The sequence below is a fragment of the Mus musculus genome, chromosome 3, assembly GCF_000001635.26.
Source record: "Mus musculus strain C57BL/6J chromosome 3, GRCm38.p6 C57BL/6J".
Lineage (NCBI taxonomy): Eukaryota > Metazoa > Chordata > Mammalia > Rodentia > Muridae > Mus > Mus musculus.
In genome coordinates, this window is record NC_000069.6 from 119384807 (window position 1) to 119409438 (window position 24632).

The window sequence follows — 24632 nt, forward strand, 5'->3', positions numbered from 1 at the left end:
ACACCCCTTGCTAAGCCTTGCTGCCTTAAGCATCTCCACGTTCAGTGAAGTACACGGGACTCGCTAATGCTCATCCCATGTACTGTACCACTTTTATCAACACTCTTATTTTCTTGAATGCCATTTCCTCATCTCTGATTCTGGAAACCTTGCCAAGATTCGGCATGGCATTCATGGCACCTTTTGGAGAACCACTCTGAAACCTCCCATCCCGGTGTGTTTCAAGCCCTGCTCTGGATCTGAAACACTAACCTCCCTAAAATGTAAACTACCTTAGATGTAGTCTATGCCAAGCACGGTTCCGATGCTATAACTGAATTACTTAGCTTAAAGAATAAGCTTTGCATGAACAACTGAAGGCATGTTTCAAAACCAAACCACAACTCTGTTTTCCCAGCTATACAGAAGCCTCAGAGCCTGGACCTCTTTAGAAGCCTACACTCATTTCTTGTCCTGGGTTTGTAAAATTAGGCTTTATCTTTTCCTGTAGTGGATCAAATATGTGGTTCTCACAGGGGTTCTGCAAGCAAGAGGTGGCTTTGTTTTTAAAGTGTTTTTCTTTTGTTTTGGTTTTTTTGTTCTCCGTGCTCTAAAATGAGGTGAGTTAGGAAGGGTTGGTTTGTGTCCCTGGTTTAAGGTTAACAAGCTACAGTTGTAGGGAAGGCATGGCAGAAGTCAGCTCCATGGGAGCAGAAACACCTATTAGTTGGCTCTCATATCAGTAGAGACTAGTGCAGCAAGTGAATTGGGCTATATGACCCTTATTTTTTGTTTGTTTGTTTTTTGGTTTGTTTTTGTTTTTTCGAGACAGGGTTTCTCTGTGTAACCCTGGCTGTCCTGGAACTCACTCTGTAAACCAGGCTGGTCTCAAACTCAGAAATCCACCTGCCTCTGCCTCCTGAGTGCTGGGATTAAAGGCGTGTGCCACCAGCTACAGCACCATGTCTGAGAATTAGATACCCAGCCAAATGGTCCAGGTTGTCTCAGAACAGCATCACCAACTTGGGGGGGGGGGGTGTCAACTATTCAAGCACATGAGCCTTTGCAAGGCATTTCACATCCAAACCATAACACCCTCCAAAGCCAGGAACTATGGGAGTCAGCTGACAATAGCATGAGGCTGCCATGCTGTTCTGCCATTAGAGGAAAAATGCTGGCACATTAGTACCCAAGATTTACCATGAGCAACCTCACAGTGGCTGTATGGAAAACAGATTTATTGACTGCCTCCTGTTTACAAAAGCAAGCAAACAAAAAGAATAGCAAATGTAAACCCTATGACTTGGTGAGGTATCAGGATATCACGACGCTTATATCGGGTAATCGAGATGAACCAATATGCAAGCTAATAATTAAGTGCTAAAGAGGAAAACGGAGTTGAAGGCATCTTGCAGAGACTGTAGGCAAACAGAACAATGCACGGAACTATCTCAGTCTAAAGGAGGGTTAGCATTCTCAGAAAACGGCTCAGCGAGTAAAGTACAAGTACCCTACAAACACGAGGCCCCGAGATTGACCAGAGAAGTCGCACGGAACAGCCAGATGGGGTGGTAGATGTGTATCTCCCAGCATTGGAGAAGCAGGAACAATCAGACCCTTGAATTCCCCCAGCCTGCCAGCAAAATCTTAAAAAGTAAGCTCTAGGCCAAATGAGCAGACCCTATCTCAAAAAGCAAGGTGGATAGCTCCTGTGAAATCATACCCAAGATTGACCTCTGATTTCCACATGTATGCAAACATAAAAGCACACATGCACACATACCACCCACATAGGAACATACCTACACATGTACACCTACTCTCACAAACACATGTAAATAAAGGGGTATGGAGGAGATGCTGTTATCCAAGATCTGAAGAAACGCTCCCATGAAACTCCTACAGGAGATGCAAACAGACGCCACCTCTTTGTGGGTCCACTGTCCACACAACTCAACTCCTGGGCACTAGGGACACTATGGTGCTAGATATGGCTTATTCTCCAGTTCTAAAACAGAGTGGAGAAGGAGAAATGAAACCAGAAAACACAGTCATGTCCAGCAATTAACACTCTCTCCGAGAAGCATTCATAATTAAAGGGTCTGACTTTACTAATATGTAGGCTTCAACCCCTAAATACATACTCAGATGCATGGAATTCTTCTAAGGAAGAATTCCATAAACATCTTTGGCAGATCTACCGCATGATAGAGGCTGAGTTTCTTTGCTCCCTAGGCCCCCCCCCACACACACACATTTCTTTACCATACTGAGCTAACATTTTTGTCAAAAGGAGCTTTGAACACACTAGGGGGAAAAAAAAAAAACATGGAACATGGGCAACTTAGTATGTGACCCAGGGTTTCAACAACCACCCTGCTTTTTTAAAAAACAGAAAGGAAAAAAAAAAAAAAAAAAAAAAAAAAAAAAAACCCACGAACAAATTCAAAGCATTTTCGCATATTCGCATTGACAGGAATTGACTGTTTTGACAAGGGAAAACCATGGCATAGGATTTTTTAGATAAATTAACAGGAAGAACGTGCTAAATTAAAATCGTCGAATTGATTTCCTTTTTAGCTCAGCTGTGCGTTATATAAAAGGGTCAGAGGAAGGATTTATTATGGGCGATGAGTCTCTGTCATCCACTAAAGTACTAAGAGACCAGTGTATAAAATAAGTTGTCCATTTCAGACACCCTTTGTCTTTGAGGAAAGCTGCCTAGGTGGCCCACGGGTGGCTGCGGCATTGAAAGGAAATGGAAATTGATAATGGGTCCTGTTAGACTGATTCTCTGCATGTCCAATTCATAGCCTTTTGAAAAGGAGAGATTAAGATGAAACCTCATTGAGGGATACACATTTCGAAGAAAATAGAAACAAAGCTTTTGCGAGGTTATTTCAGTCGGTGTCAAATGTGAGAACGAGAGGACACAAACTCATAGGAAGAAAGGGCATTAGCAAAATCCCCAAACAAAGAAGGAACCCACAGCAAATACACGCAGCCGTCTTTGTGGATGCTCGCAGGAGAAGTGGTACAACTTGATTTACAAAGGGCCTGGATAATTATTTGTTACTTGGAGCCAACCCCGCTTCTCCCGCTGCAGCGGGCAGGCACTGACCATCTGCGTGTCTTCATTTTGCTTTTGTGTGGCTGAGAAGAACCACGCTGCTGCGTCTGGTGAGCCTTCCATGAAGAAACGTTAGAAGCGCTGGCTTTAAGTGTTTCAACTGCTCCCTCTGCTTCAGTCAGGGGATCGCTGCGCGTCTAACCACAAATAAATTGAAATATCAGCCGAAGAGAGGGCATGGCGCTCACTGATGGAATAATGGACAGCAGGTGGTGGAAGGTTTTGTTTTCAGAAAAGCACAGGAGGCTAGAAGTGACAAGAGTGATTTTTGCAAGAGGGCTAAAACTGTCAGGATGAAGTCATGAGGGTCAGTAGTTGCTGAGCTGACCTTTTTAAACAAACCCTGAGACCTTTCACTAGATCGTCACAGCAGTAGCACATTCATGCCAGAAAGGTTGCCCGTCCCTCTAGATGCTGAGAGTCTTAACAAAAAGCATATTTTCTATGATAGGGCCTATGTTTCTTCCCGGAGCTGCCTGAAACTCCCCCCTCCTGTCAGCCTGTGATACATGATTGTAACCATTCACCTGCTCCACCACACACAAGCATCTAAGCTATCCCTTAACACTTTCCAGCAGCCTCTGATATCATCTTCCTGTCAAATCATAGAAATCAAGGGACTCCGTGCGAAGTGGGGCGCTCAATGCACTAATTTCCATGTTCATGTCACCGCTGCATGGTCTTCTAGCTCAGAGACTTCTGGGGACTCACTGAGGGTTGAGACAGGTTAGGAAGCTGGCTTGACAACTCAGTCCTGTTCATGTTTGTAAGCCAAGCTATAGGATACAGGTGAGCAAGCTATTCTTTTCCAGTACTGTTCCGCCTGGCCATTATTATGTCCCCAGAAATGGCAATATGTCTCATACCTGGTTTGCTTTCTAATGAATATGTTTGCTTCAGAATTTCCAGCACCTAGAGAGAGGAACCTATTGTCTCCAAAGCCTAACTCACTTTCCCCCATAGCTGTGAAATAAGATTGTCTCTCTTCTTTCCGCCCAACGCAGTGTTTTAAAAGGGTAGCAGAGGCATCTATAATGTAAATGTGCAAAGTGCTCAGGGCCATGTGAGGATCCGAAGATCCGCCCATCTAAAATGTGCTCCCAAAGCATGAAATGTCTTCTTCATTTGCAAATGGATGATAATTATTTGTCCGCAGAAGACCTGGGGAGAACCATGGAAATATAAGCCAACCAATGTAAAGCAAGATGCACTTATGAGCATGATTGTAAAGCTTAATTTTATTTCATTTTTGTTTTGTTTTCTCCCTTCAGTCTGACTCTATATATTTCTCGGATCTTATAAGTGTATACTAAGAATAAATGTTGACAAAAACAATCCCATAAATAAGAGTTGATTATTTAATATGAAATCCTAGAATTTTAATCTCTTGATCTTTAATTCTATCTAGCTAAGGCTCCTGAGCACTGTCTATTCTTCCATGGACTTCATCAGTAATTCAGTTCATGGTTCAGAGCCTAATTGGTCAAAGCTCTTATTAACCCCTGCCCCTCTGTAAACTATAAGAAATATAGAACCTGTGTTTACAATTCAGATTTCTACACATGCTAAATGATTATACATGCTGAAAAATAAATATTCTGGCCTAGAGGTAAAAATGTTAAAAGCAAAGGGAACTGTATATAGTCATAAGGTTAAGGAAACTATATGTAGACATAAGGTTAAGGACCAGAAGTGGTCAGAAGGGTAACAAAACAGAGAACAAGAGAATCTGGGAAATGTAAAGAGAGCCAATGCTCAGCCTGCATGCAGTGGGATTGCCCTGGGAATGTAATAATCGCCTTACATCCTTGGGTACCAGTGAAATCTGCTGGGGATAACGCCACAAACAGGAAAGAGGAGGACCCAAACAAAATGGTATCATCCATGTCGTATGTATCTGAGAGGTAGTGTTACCAAACTTCCAAGGCTAGTTTATAGAAAGATCCAACCTGGCTATAATCTCAGCTCTCAAGAGGCTGAGCTAGAAAGATTGCAAGTTGCAGACCTGCCTGGTATACATAAATGCTATGCCAGGAAAATTTGTTAGTAACTTATGAACATTTACTGCTAAAGTCCAACAAGGATATGGAGAAGTAGTATATGTGGATTATAGCTACAAACCACTGTTTAATAAAACACTATTTTTTGTCTTTGACATTAGAATAAAATTCAGAGTTCCATACACTAACTAGAGAGAAACTTATTTCCCTTCGCTAATTGTCTTCATGTGTTTATAGAATCGGATAATGCCCAGTATATGGGTTAAATCCGTCCATGAAAAGAGTGAGGGACATGAGACCCAGTTTCCCCTGTGAGTTCTCTGGAACTCCATGGCAGAGCTCCACCATAGCCTGTGATTCTAAATTACTCTTTGCAGTGGCAATTGCTCAGGAAAAGAACTCTGGCCATCTATACATTCATTAGCACTTGCAAGCAACAGGCAAAGGACTGACACCTGAAAATAATACGACCCTCCATTGATGAAAGTTTGACTATACAGTCTTATAGGGTTAATATATTGAACTTGTTGTTAGGACTTTTATCCTTTGTGTGCCAACATTACTCACTTAAGTGTCTTCTGAGGCAAGGATCAGGAGATAGTAATCAAAATCAGAGATCTTGCCAGAAAGAGATGGTACAGAAGTTAACTCTGGAAGAGAAGTTATCCATTTCTACTGGAGAGCCAGGATCAGTCATTTTGTGCTTGTACATGCTTAGGGCTAGATAGGATGTAAGAAAAAGAATTCACCTAGCAGGCTCTCTAGTGAGATAGGCTTGAGTCTCCTCAGTGAAATTTGAGCCAAGTGAAAGTACTAATACCTAGAAAGGTCTAAGTTATCAGAAGTTGTTAGTTCAAATTGATTGAAGGATTCTTTGAAAAGACTAGCCCAATTTCCAACAACTGCTGATGACGTGTTATCACAGATTCTCCACAGCTGCCTAGTCTGCACCTAAATATAACATATGGAAGAACTCATCCATACGCCTTAACGCCTTACCTGGGCGTGTCCACTGGGTCTTATACATTTGTCTTTTGCTTCCAGAGTGAGGTGGACTTTATAATGCAATTGGATTTTCTCCAAGTACAGTTTTACCTATGTGTGTCTGACATACATTTAGTACGTGTTATTAATAAACATTAATATGTTTATTTGTACACATAAACATAACTTTTGCATATATGGTATACCCTATTGAAACATGGACATCAGTTTGGGATATTTATAAAGTCCCAAGCTTGACAATCTCTCACTAGCTACTCTAGTACTCTCTCAATATCTTCATTTTTCTTACAGCAACATCTTTTTCCATATAGCTTCTAGTCAGCCCCGTTTTTACAAACAGTTGCACCTCACTTCTTTTGAATTCCCTTCTTTACTTAGCAGAGTTTCTACCAGAATTCTACATGACAAAGACTCACCTATAATAAAAGAATGAGAAACTGTCATGGGCTCACCTCTAGCTCACCTCTCTTCACTCTGTCTGAACTTGAAGATACTTCTAATCAAGATGGTTCTAGATACATGATCAGTGAGCTCAGAGGCATTCAAAACAGCTACGCAGTTCAGCTTTGCATAGCTAACGTTAAAGTCTGCATTCTTGCGTGCATATGTTTTCACACAGAATCTGAATGCACATCTTCTTCAAGAAAGATAAACAAACAAACAAAAAATCCATGCTAATAAAAGCCATCAATGTAGTTTTAATTCTTGGAAAGTAACCATTGATTCTTAAGTCATGGAGAATAATAATTTGCAACCACTGCATACAGAAATAAAATGTAGGAGTTTCATTTGCTCAGAAATAAAGAACAAAAAAACTATAACCTAATGGATATGCAGTGGTTCAGTGACATGAGTATTTTCCACATTTCATGCATTTAACCGTATTTAAAAAGTAGACCTGATGTCTGCCTATCATATGTCTATCTCTTTAGTCATTACATATGCATTTTCCCACAACAGAATTTAGCTTGGTAGTCACTGTTATAAATTATGAAATAAAGTTCATATTTTAAAAATAAGATAATCATTATATCTTTCATAATAATTAAACATTTATTTCTGCAGAGACTTTGATAGCATTTCCCATCAGTGAGCCTTCTAAGGCACTGTTTGCTTTTTTAAAACTTTCCTATTTATAAAAAGCAATATGTTTTGCTTTAGAAATTAAGAAAATGAGTACATAAGTACCCAAGGAGCTAAAGGGATCTGCAACCCTATAGGTGGAACAACATTATGAACTAACCAGTACCCCGGAGCTCTTGACTCTAGCTGCATATGCATCAAAAGATGGCCTAGTCGGCCATCACTGGAAAGAGAGGTCCATTGGACTTGCAAACTTTATATTCCCCAGTACAGGGGAATGCCAGGGCCAAAAAGTGGGAGTGGGTGCTTAGAAGAGTGGGGGGGGAGTGTATGGGGGACTTTTGGGATAGCATTGGAAATGTAAATAAGGAAAATACCTAATAAAATATTTAAAAAAGAATAAATACCAATTTATTCACTTTTCTACTTTTGATCTTCTAAACAATAGAGTAAAAAGTCCATTTGGTTGTCAAGGTGCAGAACTCAGGTGAGCTTATTCTATCAAGAAATCGTGCAAAACTATACAGAGACGTCAAAGCAGATGCAGACCCCACATCTAGCACTTACCCTTGGGTCAGTGTGTTGACATGTCCCATTGATGAAGCAGAAGAGGGAGGAGCCTCCACACATCGAGTCTGTATTGTGGAACCTGGAATGGTCATTTTATGGCCAGTGATGGCTCTCTTGACTCTGTTTCAGAGATCCTATTTATACTGGGGTACTTGTCAGCAGAGAAGATATTAAATTTAAACCATAAGCCTGGAAAGGAATGGTAAAAGGGTTACTGACAATAAAGAAGCGGAGCCTGTGACCAGAAGGAAACAGTTCATCTGACTAGAGATGGATGGCAATGGCTATCCAGTGGGGGATGGTCTACTTAAGCATCTAGCAGTAATTTACATTTAAGGGATGCATTAGTGCTTCAACGACGTACATAGCTCCATCATCGAGTGACTAACAGGAATACTTGGCATTTGCTTATGATTTTTATTGATTCTAGTAAAATATTACATTATCTTTTAAAATTACTTCTATTCTGGGAAAATCTAGAACTATTGGCTGACATAAGTCATTAAATGGCATAATACTGTACTTTTATTTTTTTAAACATTTTCCTGTGTGTCTTTCTCTTTGTGGATCACATTTTATCCTAGAAAAGGTACATCTAAGAAGTAGGAATGGAATTAATTCCTGTAGGATGATTCATAAAAATTTCTCCTAGAAATAACTGGGTGTCCCGAGAAATACCTGTCCAGAAATTGTTCATGCAAATGCCTTCTTTCATACAGATACACCAAACAGAAATTATATGTTTTTTAAAAATGGCTAAAATGTCATGATTTTCTTTGAAGGAAAAAAAAACCATTTTATTACAGCTTCTCACTACACAGCCCAGGCTGGTCTCTAACTTGTAGAGGTCCATAAGCCCCAGCCACACTGTTACGGAAGGATAATCTGGGAACTGAACAGAAACCCTCCATTCTCTCTGATTACTGAGTGTGAGAGACAAATGACAAAAACAAATAAACAAAAAAACAAAACAAAACAAACAAACAAAACAGCAGAGCCTGTGACCAGAAGGGCACAGATCATCTGACTAGAGATGGATCGGAATGGCTCTCCAGTGGAGGATGATCTACTTAATAGTAATAGTAATCTCTGAACTGTTATTTTTTTTAATATGTACATATCCTTACTCAATAATTTAATTTGCAAAATGCCATTTTTACCAAGAAATAAGCAAAATTGCTACAAAACATTGCTTAAGAGAAACATCTGTATTTAATTTGCATTTATATATTTTCCTATGTTATAATTATCAAGTAAGTTCTAAAAAGTAATATAGACTATATTTGTTTAGATTTTTTTACAATTTTTTTCAATTTTTAATTTTTTAAAAATTTATTAGGTATTTTCCTCATTTACATTTCCAATGCTATCCCAAAAGTCCCCACATACCCCCCCAACTCCCCTACCTACCTATTTCCACTTTCTGATCCTGGCATTCCCCTGTACTGGGGCATATAAAGTTTGCAAGTCCAATGGGCCTCTCTTTCCAGTGATGGCCGACTAGGCCATCTTTTGATACATATGCAGCTAGAGTCAAGAGCTCCGGGGTACTGGTTAGTTCATAATGTTGTTCCACCTATAGGGTTACAGATCCCTTTAGCTCCTTGGGTACTTTCTCTAGCTCCTTCATTGGGGGCCCTGTGATCCATCCAATAGCTGACTGTGAGCATCCACTTATGTGTTTGCTAGGCCCCGGCGTATTCTCACAAGAGACAGCTATATCAGGGTCCTTTCAGCAAAATCTTGCTAGTGTATGCAATGGTGTCAGCATTTGGAGGCTGATTATGGGATGGATCCCTGGATATGGAAGTCTCTAGATGGTCCATCCTTTTGTAGATGTTGAGTTTTGAATTACTCATCGACTTGAGGATGGCTAATGGGGTGTACAGAGAGCATTGCTCTAGGCACTGTGCGATTCTATGATGATGGCTATTGATGAACTTGAGAGAGAAGTCTGGGCTCAACCAGCAGACACTGGGGACAAGAATGCATTTTGTCAATTCCAAACCATGATTGTTTTCACATTTATATTTCCAAATCAAAAAGATCTTCCAAATATTGGTGAATTCAAATCATCAGATACTAAATTTGAAAACACATTTTAGCAGTATGTTTTTACCTATTCACTTTACAACCCACTCAGTGACCCCCCAGTCACCCCCTCCCACAATTCCCCTCCATACCCCTCTCCCCTTCTCCTTTGAGCAGGTGGGACCCCCTTGGTATCTCCCCACCCTAGGACACCAAGTCTCTCTGAAATACTCTCTCCCATCAAGGCCAGACAAGGGTACCCAGCTAGAAATATGTATTGCACAGACAGGCAAAAAATTTTGAGATAGCCCACAGTTCAGTTGTTCCAGAACCTTATGAAGACCAAGCTGCATATCTACTACATATGTGCATAGGGCTTATTTCCAGCCTGTGCTTGCTGGTGGTTCAATCTCTGACAGCCCCAAGGGTCCAGATTATTTAACTCTGTTGGTCTTCCTGTGGAGTTCCTATCCATTTAAGACCCTTTAATCCTTCTCCCAACTCTTCCATAAGAGTCCCCAAGCTGTCCACTCTTTGGCTGTGAGTCTCTGTCTGAATCAGCTGCTTGGTAGAGCCTCTCAAAGGAAAGCCATGCTAGATTCCTGTTTGAAATCATCAATAGTGTCAGGGATTGGTGCTTGCCCATGATATGGGTCTCAAGTTGGACCTGTTTTTGGTTGGCTATTTTTCTCAGTCTCTGCTTCATCTCCCATTCCTGCATTTCTTGTAGACAAAATAGATTTGGGATCAAAAGTTTTGTGGGTGGGTTGGTGTCCCTATCACCCTATTGTGGTTCCTGCCTGGCTACAGGAGGTGGCCTCTTCAGGTTTCATAACCCCAATGCTGTGAGTCACAGCTAAGGTCATGCCCATTGAATCTTGGGCACCTCCCCTACCCCAGTTCTTGCTTACATCCTGAGATGCCCCTCAGCCCCCCACTCCTGTCAGTTGCAGATTTCCATTCATTCCATAGCCATCTGGTCATCTCTCCTGTCCCTCACCACACATGATCATTAACACCCCCCATTCCTTCTCCCACCTAGTGCCCTTCACTCACCTGCCTCCTATGACTATTTTATTCTCCCTTATAAGTGAGATTCAAGCATCCATTGTTTGGGCTTTCCTTCTTGTTTAGCTTCTTTGGGTTTGTGCAGTGTAGCATGGGTATCCTGTATTTTATGGCTAATATCTGCTTAAACGTGAATACATATAGTGTTTGTCTCTCTAGGTCTGGATAACCTCACTCAGGATGATATTCTCAAGTTCTATCAATTTGCCTGTAAAATTTATGATATCTTTGATTTTGTTGCTGTTGTTGTTGTTTTGTTTGATTTTGGTTTTGTTAATTATTTATTTTGCTAAGTAATTATTTTATGTATATGAGTACACTGTTGCTGTCCTCAAACACACCAGAAGAGGGCATCAGATCTCATTACAAATTTTTGCAAGCCACCATGTGGTTTCTAGAAATTGAACTCAGGAACTCTGGAAGAGCAGTCAGTGCTCTTAACCACTGAGCCATCTCTTCAACCCCGATGTCTTTGTTTTTGGTAGCTGAATAGTATTCCATTGTGTAGATGTACTTTTGTTTTCCTTCAGTTGAGGGACATCTTGGTTTTTTCCAGTTCCTGAGTATTATGAATAAAGCTTTAACAGTATTTTAAATACCTTTATTCATTTTTATTTTCTTCCTTGTTTAGTAAGAACAAGAATATTAATGTCTAGAATGTGATTAAATACTGAGCCATGCTTTCAATGTATAATCCATAAACGCAAAACTCTTAGCTGTCTCAATCATGCTTATAATCCACAGTCTGATACAGCTACACACTCTTCTCTTAAACTCCCCTAGTCAAAGAAAACAGCAGCTAAACAGCTTCTTTTGGGGAATGCTTCTGGAAATGAATTCAAAATCCCATCCTAAATCCTTTTGGAGTTTTATTATCTTAGATCTAAATAATAGAGCACTGAGACAAGTGAGTTAGTAAATTTCACAGATAGTTCTCCCAAATTCAAATTATTCATCATATTTCCTTCTAACAGTTCTACTACATAAGTTCTCAAGGCCTGAAAAGTAAGCACACAGGTTAACTTGTTACATATCCTACACCCCTAAAAGGTATAAGGTATTTTCTAAAAGTAAATATCTTTTAAAATTCTAATTCAGGTAGAAATAGTAGCATTAGGATTCAGATAGTTCTATAACTGAATACCCACCCATGCATAATAGGTAGCCCATTACTCTTTAAATCCTTCTCTGAAATTCAAAGTAGTAGATGAAAATGTAAGTATCTTGAATATGCTTTTATGTGAGCATTATAAGTAAATGAGTGAATGTTTACACAAACATAATAAATACATATATTTAAATACAAAGTTATATGCATTGAAGTAGCTATGGACTGAAGATAACAAGCCTACCCATGAAAGCAAGATTGCACATGCTCAAAAGTTTTCTTCTGGGTAAATAAAGATGGAGATAAAAGTTTGGTGGAGATACAAGTGTATTTTAAGGAGATTCTTTAAAGGCACCCATGGACTTATATTTCTTGCAAGAAAAACAGCCATCTCTCGTAATTGTTAGCCTGTCAAGTGTTTATTAATAGACAGGCTGCTGTCATCTTTGTTTAGATGCTCCAAGTTGACAGAATTTCATTTACATTAATGGGTGGAAAGTCCTTTTCTTACTTGTCCAACAAACTGGAGACAAAGTGCCTGCCAATGTTTTAATTTCTTCTTCGTGTTCTGGGTAAAGAGTGAGAAGAATGCTTTCAATCCAGTGTCATGAATATGGTAATCTATGGAAATCACGGAAAGCAGGTACTTAAGTTAAGCATATACTGTACCAGAGGAATCCCTGATGAATTCGAGTCTCTGCTGTTTAGAGAAGATGTTGTTGCCTGTGAAGTGACAGGCTGCCAGATGTTCCTGAAGAAGCATGGAATAGGCTCAGATCTGCACGCTGTCCCTGTCCTCCGATGACAACATTGACTGTGGACTACAGACTGGTCTTGCTTCCATTCTTAAAAATATGCATGCTTATTCTGCAACTGTCAAATCATCATTTTCTTAATTTTACTTATTTCAGTATGTAAAGCACGAAACTGGATAACTATATGAATAACCTTCAGTTTAGCGATGATATGTAGTCTGAATTAAAAAAATGTGTTTCTTTATCATATAAAATACATCACTCCATTGACTTCTCTTTGAAGTGATTTGATGGAGAAGGAGGGATGGATATTCTATTATAATTAGGTGCACAGGAAAATAATTGAAAGCACATATATTGAGTAAGTAAACTCAGGTATCTTCATTGTTTATGCATGTAACTCACAAAGTTAGCAATAGAAAAGTATATTTACAGATATATAATGACAATGATGTTCAGGGTAAAAAAACTATCGAAAACCTTCAGCATGTTGAAGTGTTGTCTTTCTTTTATATATTTGATATCAATTATAATTTACCATTTCTCCGTTTTATTAATGAGAGAAACTGAAATCTTAAACAAAGTACAGCCAAGTCAAACACCTAGTGAATAACTAAACTAGAAGTGAAAGCCAAGTCGGGTTCAGATACTATAGTGTTTATAAATATGCTGGCACCATCCCATGCATTTGTTTGTCCAGTTCAGGATGTTCAGTGGGCCAAACATTATTGAAGGTCTCTGAGAAATGTCAGTAAGCAGAGTTGATGAGCATGTAATTCTAGTAGCTTATACTTCATCATATATATGTATATGTGTGTGTTATCTGTGTACATATATTTCTCATATACATTTCATATATGTATACATATGCAAAACAAGTAGAGAATTTATTATAAATTTGAGAGAAGAATGTGACTTAAATATCCAACTTCAGGCTGAGTTGCGATAAGACGCCTCTCTGATAGATTATATCTTATCAGAGGCCTAAAACCTGAGGAGGATGTTGTTAAGCCAAGACACAACTCCACCTAAAAATATCAGGAAATGTGAAGGCCCTAAGGTATGACTAGAGTATAATGAACAAAGTGGAAATAGATAAGATATGCATACATACATGTATAGGTATATACATGCATGCACACATATACAATATAGTATATATGTATTACTATATATTAGATACTATATCTACACTATACCACATTTTATTATACTATATACTAAAGCGCTCTGCACCAACTGGAGAAGCTAACAGTTGTGATGATACTTTTAGATTCTATTCTAGGTACACTAGCATCACTAGAGGCTTTCAGATGAACATACATGTAATAATACACATTTCAGATGATATCCTGTATACTACATGGAAAATTCAATACAGAAAATCAAACAGACAGTAGGTAGATTTTTTTTTTAGGAGGCTACAGGTATATCCAGGTAAGTAACAATTGGGCCTAAGATGAAAGCCGTATCAGCAAAGATAATAAAGTAACAAGATGTGATGTGGATGTCTGGAGTGAACCCTGGATTTTCTGAAACAAAGGAGTTCCGAACTCAGAACAATCCAAAATGCTTTCCTTGAACTGTTACATTCAACTAAAGCTGTTGCATTCTCAGCTAGGAGGGGCAGACCAGAGGAAGAACAAAAGTGAAGTAGGAATATGATCAAGACGCCTTAGGTGTGGGACTGGTTTTCAACCTTTAAGCAACTTAAGAGAATTAGGTCAATGAATGTATGAGTCTGTTCATTATCAAGGACAGGACCAAATTTTGAGTGATCTGAGCATAAAAACTTTTAAAGGTGAATGATATTAAGAGTGAGTGACCTGGGAAGAGCACAATGATGTAAGGAGCTTCCAGGGCTGAGCTTCGGAGATTCTATTATTTATATATTGCAAAGGAAAAGATTGCTCTGCAGAGGACATATTCAGAAGAGCCAGGAGAAGAGAAGCTTCTGTCCTGAATGATTGATGATGGAAGATTAAAGCTCCTTGAAGAGAAAACAAGCTGGGTTAGCACAAAACATATCCTCCAGACTCATCTGCAAACCCTTGTCAGATGTTTGGGACGGAGGACAGATTCCTAAACAAAGGAGGCCAAGAAGTGAGTGGAAGGGAGAATATAGAGAAACAAACAGTGAACAACACTTGAAAGAATTCAAAGGGATGTAGATAAATGACTCCCGCAGTGACTTTATTATGCTTCCTGTGTATGTTTTGATTTTGTATTTTGGTTTTGTTGGGTTTTGGTTTTTGGGTGACCCAAGGGTAAATGTGAAGGCAAGAAGACTGATCAAATATAGAAGAGTTTTGTGTCATTGGTTGAGTAAGATAGCAGTAGCTAAGGTTGGAGAGATTGCCCAGTTGTTAAGAGCACTTGCTGTTGTTAAAGGGACCTGGCTTTGGGGGCCCACCACCCACATGGCAGTTCACAACCATCTATAACTCTAGTCCCAAGAAATCTTCTTCTGGCCTTTGTGGGTACCAGAGCTGTGCATGGTACTTATACATGCAGGTACAACAACAACAACAACAACAACAACAACAAATGACTAAATCCTTTAAAAAGAAAAGAAAAACCGTAGATTAACATTGGTAGCTTATTGAACAGGACTGAGTATCGATATAGTTACTACAAATAGAGAGGAGCAGCATTTGGATCCTCCAGATGTATTCTGTCTCTGGTGTAGATATAGCATAACTGGATGATGGAATGATGAGTTTTGCCTTTTGAATACTGCAGAGGAAGGAGGGTTGGTTTAACCTTAAACAAATAATTAGATAAACATCTATCATTGAAAAGTTGTATTAACTCATACATCTTTTGACTTAATGTCTTTTCCCATTGCTATGATAAAATACTTTTATCCAAAGCAAGTTATGGGGAAACAAATGGTTTATTTTGACTATAACTTTAAGATTATAATCTAGTCATGATAGAAAAGTCTCTGGGGCAGGAGCTTGAGGCAGCTGGTCACGTTGAATCAGAGCCAAGAAGCAGAGTCTGATGCACATATGCACTCAGCTTCCTGCTTATAGGTGTACAGTCCAGGTCCCAGGACTTAGGACTTAAAACTTACTAGGTAAAAAGTGCTTGAAAAAGAACAGTGCAGTGGGAGACGCAGGAAGCACTGGTCTTCCAGTGATTAACACAATCCAGATAATCCCCCGCAAGCATGTTCAGAGGCCCATCTTCCGGGTGATTCTATATTCCTTCAAATTGATGACTAATTCATAATAACCATTACAGTGACGATTCAGTTACCTGCTTATGGTTTAAAAACTACAACACACTCCCTGAGGCCAGAGATGTTATCTGCTTTGCTATCTATCAGTTCTTTACTGTGTGCTACCTAAAATTTGCAAGAAAAAAGGTACTTGATAAGTATTTATGAAGCACTTCTGCCAGGCATAGTTTATTAATTTTACCTTCAATGTCTTTTCCTCAAACACCAAAAACTGTGTAGTGTTAGCTCTGCCAATAGCACAAAGAATTTGGGGAGGCTCTGACTTGTCATCTTGGGAGAAAAGGCAACTCGGGTAGGATCAGGTCTGTGGTGAATTCTGTCTTGGGAATAGGTTTGTGCTCCTTTATCTACATGCAGAAGTTTATCAAATACATAAGAGATATTTCCCTTTATTAAATGTTTCTTTCTAGCATGGCATTAGCTATAATGAAAAACAGCTTTCCCTCTAATTAAAACAAAACATATAACTTCTGCTTACTTATGTTTTCTTCTTATAGTATAATTTTTCTTTCATCATGGAGACCCTGAATATTGACTTTCAAAACCAAAGACAGTTGTAATATAAACTGAACTGGAACTTCAAGTAAAGTTTTAGGTTGTATTAAAATGCAAAGCCTTGCAGCCTGTGCCACCCTTTCGGGCAAAAAGGCTGAAAGCAGCCACCCAGGTGTTTCCATAGAGGATGATACTAGGCATCACAGTGAGTAGCTACGGGAAAAATGGATTGATCTACTGTTCCAAATGCAGCCGGGATCCTCTGTGCCTTTTCATTTGCATTTATAGCAGAGCCAATTTCTTCATCACCTCATTTTTTTTCTGTTTTCCTTTGCTTCCATCCCATTGTGTTAAGCAATTTTCATTCCATTTTTTCCTTCTTGGTTTTTGCCCTTGACATTATTTGCAACATGTAGCCCTGAAAGCCATAGCATTTTCAAGGTAGATTTCAAACACAAATCATTTCATCGAGTCCTCCTCAGGATGCAGAGGGACCGATTAGTAATGCCTTCTTTGTGTAGTTAATATTTGTGACATTTTTATAATTCAGACACACTCACTTCATCTTTACATTATTGTGTTGAGCATCGATCAGGTTAAGGCTCAATATAGTAATAAAATATTCACTTCTATGCTGTTTCATAGTCATCAAAATAGTAAAAAGCTGTATCTTAATAATCTATTAGTGCTTTTCTTATTTCAAACAGTTGTATGGAGCTAATAGGCTGTGTGACACAGCTGAAACCAGGCTCACAAAGGACAAACCACTCGCCCAGGTCCTTGAGTTAATGCTCCCTAGATCATTGCTTCTTCTGCATATTGGGAAACTAGGAGGAAAGTCTATTGTCTTCCATTGCCTGTTTTTCAGTAACTACCACATACAAGCACAAAGCAATACACACAATCACACATGCATATAGATAGATGCATAAATACTTTTCAGTTCTTCTCCATTTTATGGCGGTTACCATGTATATCCACATATAATATTGGTCTGGTTTATTTCTACACAATGTGTCTTACATGAGTTTGTAACTAGGCAACAAACTTCTTACAGATAATTTCAGGTATAATAATAGTTATCTTCATTTTCCAGTTCATATAACTCGTAACTCTTTGAATGTTTATAAAAAGTGTTTTATTTATATCAGTTATCTATTTGAAACTCTCACTAAATGATGAGATTATATATATATATATATATATATATATATATATATATATACATACACACACACATACCTATACACACATATATTCACATAAAATAGTATATGGATATATATGTATAGATGTGTATATGAATATATATATGTATATATATATGTGTATATATATGTATATATATGTATATGTATATATATGTATGTATATATGTATATGTATATATATAGTGTTTTTGATGTACCTTTTACCTATAAAGCCTAAGCTTGTTTATAACATCATCCAACCTTGGGAGTTCAGAAGTTATCCATAGCATCTTTACCTTATAGCTGATATAGATTTTAAATGTTTTACAGTTGAAAAGAAGGGATGGAATTACACTTTATTATACACTTCAATGTTTCATCCACAAGCTATATGATACCAACTGGCAGTAAACCCTAAGGATTTCTAGCTGTAAATTTGAAAACAGAATGAAAGCTCACTGGAGAGAGCATCACAGACCAGCTAGTTCAACCCCCTCGTCTTACACATGAGGGAACTCAGACTCAGAGGGAGTTGCCATCCTTCCATGGGTCACAAAATTAGCTGATGGCTGGCTGGGCTCTCTCAGACCCCATCTCCGAAAGCTCAACTATACACTACCTCCAATCTGCCACGTTGCCTGCCCCAGCAAGATGCCTCCCACGGGCACTGCTTCTTGAAGCTGAAGTATATTAAATTCACATTTGGCTGCTAATCATTTTCTCAGCAGCTCTATGGTATTTCATTAACTGCTGCATGTAACACTGTGGCCTTTCACCTGTATTAACTTGAGCTCATTAAACTTGAGGCCAGTCATAAACAGGACTGAACTAATTCAGATATTTGGTTTCATGTGTGTTCAGCATTTGGCTAATGGTTTCTACTGGGTGAACCACTTTTCCCTTCACAACTCGTGAAATGAGAAAAACAGCAAAGAACATGGATTTGTTAAAAAGTATTCCAGATGGAGTGCACCTTTTCATATCAAAAATAATATATTGAATGCCTCATGCAAGGTGCTGTGGGGGAGGGGCACAGTCACGTGAGAGAGCCACACCACAGACCAGGGATTGAGTTCCTGATTGCGTCACTTAATGATGAGAAGTGGAATGAGTGATTTAGGATCCCTGAACCTCAGACTTGCCCTCAAATACTTGAAGTATATTCACCTTCCTGATGAAGATCCACTGCTCTTCATACTTTGCAAAGGAACTGCAGAGGAACTTGAACAGAACTTTAAGTGGATCCTAGATAGAGGTCAGAAAACATGGAGTTCTGATGTCCAAAAACAGAAGGTGAATGTCTCAGATTCATAAGATAGTGTTATTGGCCTTTCCTCTGCTCTTAGTTTCTTTGTTAACCCTGAGCAAATTGGATGATACCAGCCACACTCCGGAATAGTTCCCTCTACCAATCAGCTCACATGTTCGTGTTTCTGAAAACACCCTCAAGACATACCCATCGGTGATGTCTTACTGCACTATCTAGACATCCCTTGGCCCATGGATATCAAACACAAAATTCAACATTTTGCTGCAGGACTACTTCTTATTTCCTAATTTAAAAATCTTAAATAGTAATGCTAATATTTTTATGGATTTTTCTAACTTAGTGTCCTGCTACAAACAAAATCCCATCTCCAAACTTCTGGATTATTCTCTCTGCCACAGTCAGGGTACCATGATCTATCCCTTCTTCTGTGACTACACCATCTGGTGACAACTTTCAAACATTGGGTGTTTTCTTACTTTCTAACAAGTGAAATCCAGGGCAGCTCACCCAGAATTCAGAGTCCTTCCTAAATCACCCAGATTTCCCCACAGTACCGCTGCCCCTCAATGTATTTTTACAAACTAAGATTAAGTTCATTCTTTATTATCTCTACTTCATGCCTCTTTTTCACTGTCTATGTTTCAGAGACAAGACTTTGCTATGTACTTCTTGTTGGCCTGGAACTTGCAGTGTTGCACAGATTGACCTCAAATTCATGCATCTATCTGCCTGTTGAATGCTAGGGTCACAGGCATGTGCCATAGCATCTAATGCCACTCCATCCCTTTAGTGCCCTCCTTCTCTAGCACTGTATGCTCCTGAAATTGTTCAGCATAAGGACTTCCCTTACTCCAAAGTCTTTCTTCAACTCTAGCTATGGTCATTTGCCCATCAGATCAACTGTCAGACCACTTCAGCATCTCTACATGCATTTAGACAACCTCCCCTTAAAAGTACTCTTATCACCCGTAGGCCAAGTAAGTTCAACCAGTTTTGTCCTTCTGAAGTGGCTACAAAAGCTCCAAAAAAATCATTCTCTAGGTCACTACTAATTGTTTATTCCTGCTGTGACTGAAGTCAGATCCTCTCAAAGTTTACTTTCTCTTGATTTCTATTCTCCTAACTATATGCCAGTCAAAACATGAAAGCCACTTTCTTGATTTTTTCCCCCAGATTTCTTATAAGGGCATGCAAGTGAGTAGTGGAGATAAGAACCATGCAAGCCTCTCACAAAAGAATATCAGCTCTTGTTCCAAACAGAAGCTCTCTACCCACTGACCACAGGAGCTCTGCTCACTCTTGGTACTGTTGTCTAACTTCTTCCCTCACCCTACCCTCTCCCCACTTCTCTCTATTCTCCTTCTCCTAGAGTATGCCTTGGCAGTTCTCCACATACTGTCTTTAGACTTTCTCTCTGATTGGGTCTTTTCTAAATGAGAGCCACATTTCCCAAACCTTGACCTGAAGATGTGCTGATTATTATAGTAAGTGATAGGAAACCTGATAAGAGCCATCTAAAGGCTATGTTAGAATTAAAATCTCACTTTTCTCAGCCTTTGGAGATGAATCAGTTGAGTCAGACTTCCTCACAACACTCTGAGAGGCTTCCAAAAGGAATCTCCTATTCTTTATTGTGGCCTCCAGCTCTGTAACCACACTTGAATGACAAAAACCAAACCTTTCTATAATTAGCTCTAGCTAATTATAACTAATTCTATAATTAGTTCTTTACTACTAGAGTTATTGTTCCGTGTTAATACTGTCTCTAAAATGGGTGACAATTCTGCTGGTGCCATGGCACCTCTCCTACACTGTTACCTTTGTCCCTCCAATGTTTCTGTCACTTGAAAGACTGACATCCTTGCTCATGACCCTCATACCTTTATTGGCATGGCTTGATCAGTTAACCTAACTATATCCAGAGACCTCAGGTTAGGTGTCACCAAATTCAGATAATCACTAGCCCCTTGGCCTGAACTAAGTACACATTGTTATCTCTCATATAAAAGCCTGCTTCACCAGTGTAGTAGCCCTTGCCACAGGGCATCACAATTATTATGATCTGTAGGTTCTTTAAGGTCACAGACTGTCAGAGATATAGATACATAAATTTCAAGTGTTTGACACACTTTAAGATTCATGAATTACAGCTGTTTTGATGGTAACATCATCTGTTTCATGTAATTTCTAATCTTAATATCTTAAATAAAATGTGTATACCATTTGTTTTGATAAAAACAATTTGGGATGCCTGACATTTCAAACATGCAGCAAAATGTTGTGCCTGTTCAATCTATTTACAATATTGAGTAACCAGTAAATACAAGATCAATAATTTTCTCTCTGACATCTCAAGGAAGGAAGATGGAAGCATGGCTAAAAGTGATCACACAATGTAGGATGTGTGAGTCCTAAAAGACATTTTAACTACACTGTGTACCACAAGAGAAACTTAACATGAAGAGAATAATTAAAGAAAATTTCTTACATATTGTGAAGACTTGGTTTAAACTACAAAGCCAAATTGGCATGGACTGAGTTATAGATAGATATAGATGATATAGGTATAGGTATAGGTATAGGTATAGGTATAGGTATAGGTATAGGTATAGGTATATGTATAGGTTAGGTATAGGTATAGATATAGATACATGAATGACAGTGATAGGGATGTAAACAGGGTATCACTCACAGCACCAGCAGCAAAGGCCTGGAGAATTAACTTAGCAGTTATGAGTATTACAAGCGTTGTTCTCTAACACCTACACTAACATTGTGAGCAGAGATTACCATTCTCATGCCATTGATAGAGAAAAGTCACTGTAGGATAGCTTGTAGGATATACTTAACTATAGTCAAGTAGCTAAAGAGTGCAAAATTATGAGTCAACAGTTGTTTTTCTAATTGAGAAGGAGGTACCAGAACTCACATATTACAGAGCTGAAAAGACACTCAACATCTCCACCTTCCACACGGCATCCCATAATTCTGAGCACACAGCAATTAAAGTAGGCTCAGAACATACTGTAGATTACTTCATTTCAACCCCAGGATAGCCATTTTACTTGAAACCATCAGACTCAGAGAGTCCATGATCCCAACCATCACACCCTGGTGCTCTTTGTACATGTATATGTACATATGTATGATGTTTATATAACATATAAATTATATAAATTTTATATTACATATATTATATATAAATGATAAATTATATATATATATATATATATATATAATATACACATTATATATATGATGTCCAAAAGGCATTTCACTTGCGTTACGCATATTAATGACCTAATCTGTAGAAATGCATTGATTTTATTTTTCTCTAATTCTTGGTCACTTGGTGACATTTATAGAGTATTACAAGCAGTATGGCACAGCTTGTAAGTAAGTAGGGTAAAAATGATCAAAGGAAATATTTGATTTATAATTTAGTTTGGCATTAGCCCTTCATGAACATGAATGATACTTACACAATTAAAAGCACTATGACTACTATATAGATTCCATATAGAAGTTATTTACCCTTTAATCAAGACAGTTCATTGACTAGTGTAGACATTCTGTACTATATTTGGGGATAGTGGGCGTACAACCACAGACAGCTAGTATAGCCACCGCATATGTAAAATATGTCATTGAAAATAAAGATCCACATTAGATAGCTGTAAAAGATATATTTTTAAATCTGGGTTATTCTTTAGTCTGTCAGTGCATTGATATGGGCACATATGCGCACAAACAAGAGATAGGCTAGCAGATATCAGTTGTTTGGGGTTCATACTGAGCCATATGTATATCACACAGCGTAACTCAGAAATCCTTTTATCTTTTCACGGTATTACTGTAGATGTCTCAGTAATTACTCTTCTTGCAGTTATTGTTTCCAATCAGATAAGAGAGAAGGATTAAAAAATAGAATTGATACACTACAGTTCTACAGAATATGCTATTAGGCAACTCTATGCCATTCTCATAGAAGTTATGCAATTTAAACTGGATGGTGCCAGTGCAGGCTTCTATTAGGGACAAGAGCCCCTTTCCACTCCATAATATGCTCGATTACCTTTAGATTGATCCGTGAATAAATTATAATCCAAATAGACTACTTTTCCTCCAAGCTTTGCTGGCAAAGGAATCATTGCTGATTCACGAGGTAGCCGTCTCTCTCTCTCTCTCTCTCTCTCTCTCTCTCTCTCTCTCTCTCTCTCTCTCTCTCTCTCTCTCAGCAATGGAATGCTTTTTATATCTGGATAGAGACCATTTTAGTATGAGATACTGTTATCTTTGGCAGAGTAGGACTTAGTTTTTCTGGGGAGAGCAAATTCATCAATGATGAATCCCTGGAGAAACTATTGAAATAAAAATCACCTCTTTCTGAGTTTTGTTCTGAGGGTTGCTGGCAAGGCCGATTGGAAGGTCCTCAAGAATGTTTTGCCTTTCTTTGGGGAACCTAGCGTGATGCACAAAACTTTATTGAGTTATGGCCAGCTCCTCATTCTTGATTAAGAGAAGAATGAATGAAGAAGAAATGAATGAATGGGAAATCAATTAACTGCATGTTCAGGCAGAGATTTGAACCAAAAGCTCTACTACCCTGACCAGTTACACATTCATCTTTGCTCTTTCTTAGCCTTGTTTGGCTTTGCATACTTTGCCCATGTGTCTGTTTTTACAAGGATCGGGTCATAAATGTAAGCCTGAATGTAACCCAACTGAGGGTAAAAGAGGAAAAAAAATATCATTTACACTATCAGAGACTCCCAAGGACCTGTGTTCAAAACCAGCACCCATGTTTAAAAGCTAGGAATGGTTGTAATGGGATACCTGCAATCCCAGCACTGGAGAGATAGACACAGGGCTCATGGTCCAGTCAGCTTATATTAATGGGTGAGCCCTACGTACCAAAAAGAGACACTCTCTCAAAAAAGATGAAGAGCTTCCAAGCCATCTCACCAGAGATTTATCTGTGGCCTGTAAATGCACAATGAAGATGGTCATTTGCGTGCTCTCTCTCTCTCTCTCTCTCTCTCTCTCTCTCTCTCTCTCTCTCTCACACACACACACACACACACACATGCACACACACACATACACACACACACACACACACACATACACACACACTTTCAGTACCTCTAAATCCTAAAGCCACCTTAATATATTTAATTTGTGTGTATATATATATTTTCTGGGCTATGTGCGTGTGTGTACCTGTCGAAACCTGAGATTAATATTAAGAAGATTCCACCTCAGTAAGACAGGGTCTCTCAATTGAATGAACCCAGCATCCATTGATTCAGGCAGTTTAACTATCATCTTGCTTCATGGATTCCCCTGTTTCTGCTTCTTACATGCCAGGATTACAGGTAGTCTACTATGCCCACCAGAATGTAGGTGGGTACTAGAATCTAAATTCTCATCCTCAAGCTTGCATGGCAAACCATGTACCCACTGGGCTATCTCCACATATCTACCTATATCTTTTCAGCATTTTACTTTTCATACTAATGAGTGAAACAATAATCCTTGTGGCAGCCTCAAAGTTTTGGAAAGTATCCCTCAGCCTCAGCTCTCCACATGGCAATAGGAAATAACAAATAATCCCATCTGAGTTTAGAGCTGTGCAGTTTGGGGTTGAAGAAATACTCATTGGTATTTTGTGCATGTTCTTTTTCAACTTAAAGAAAAA

The 24632-nt window shown here is 38.8% G+C and overlaps 1 protein-coding gene across 1 annotated transcript in view; it reads left to right on the plus strand.

Moving 5' to 3' along the window:
• Window positions 1–24632, plus strand: part of Dpyd (dihydropyrimidine dehydrogenase) — an 870816-nt gene that overhangs the window by 822698 nt on the left and 23486 nt on the right. The gene's annotated exons all lie outside the window — the stretch shown is intronic.